We start from the raw sequence: 996 nt of genomic DNA, 5'->3' as shown, positions 1-996 counted from the left end.
CCCCACAGGACCAACCTGTACTTTTTTATTTTTATTTTTTAAAAGACAAACTATTAAAAGTAAAATGACTGAAATCACATGAGATCAAGATACAAAGACAGAAATTCAATGTAGAAAAAAATGACCTTGCTGGGAAACAGTCAAGGGGAAACACAGGAAATATTTCATAGACGCGCAGAAAGCTCACGTTGTAAACAGGATTACGCTGCTGTAGGTTCCTCATCACATCAGGGTTTCATTTTGCTCAGCCTGAGATCTCACTAGATTTCAAACTGCCTGTGATCCACTCGGGCTAGAAAAGCTTTCCGTTCGATGAACCCCTCCTTCCCTCGATTGTGGATGGCTAGTTCTCCAATGCCCTCTTCCTCCTTGAAGCTCTCCCAGTCCAGCTCGGCCTTCTCTAGGGTGCTCATCTATCTGCTTCTTGGCTCCTATTTTCCCCTAAAGGCTGCTCATGGCCCTTGATCTTTTTAACCCTGACCCAGCAGGAAGTGACGGTAGAGCTGAAGGGACATTAGCCTGGCGGGTTTTCTTTCGCATTTTGCTTCAAGAAGGATTTGGCTTCTTTAGCTGTAGCATCCGCTTCCTTAGTCACCCTGACTTCACCAGCAAAATCAAACACCTCGGTGATTTTAACTTTTTCTGTTTCTTTAGGTTTCTCTAGCTCTCTGCTTTGACCAACAATTTACTTGAACTTGTCTCTTCAGCCTCCTCTCCTCTTTTAACCTGTGTACACAGAGGCACTTTTGATTTTAGTCCTACGTCATTGAGGAAGCTGGCCCATAGTTCATCTTCCTTCTTTTTCCTCGCATCCTCTGACTCAATGCCTTTTTCTTGCTCTGCTGTTGCATCTTCCTCCTCACTGCTACTTCCTCCAGATTCCTCGTTGGCATCCTTCTCGTCCTTTTCTAATGAGAGGCCACCTTGTTTTCTCTTCCTGGCCAGAATGCTCTGAGCCTTTCTTTTTCTCCCTTTGGTTTTCTGTGTCTGCTCTTC

The 996-nt window shown here is 44.6% G+C and overlaps 1 pseudogene; it reads right to left on the bottom strand.

Annotated features, from left to right (window-relative positions):
* Positions 1-227: 227 nt before the first annotated feature.
* On the bottom strand, positions 228-993 carry LOC103089966 (craniofacial development protein 1 pseudogene; annotated as a pseudogene).
* Positions 994-996: the final 3 nt, after the last annotated feature.

The sequence above is a fragment of the Lipotes vexillifer genome, unplaced genomic scaffold, assembly GCF_000442215.2.
Source record: "Lipotes vexillifer unplaced genomic scaffold, Lipotes_vexillifer_v1.1 C27542632, whole genome shotgun sequence".
NCBI lineage: Eukaryota > Metazoa > Chordata > Mammalia > Artiodactyla > Lipotidae > Lipotes > Lipotes vexillifer.
This window is presented reverse-complemented; position numbering and strand designations above follow the sequence as displayed.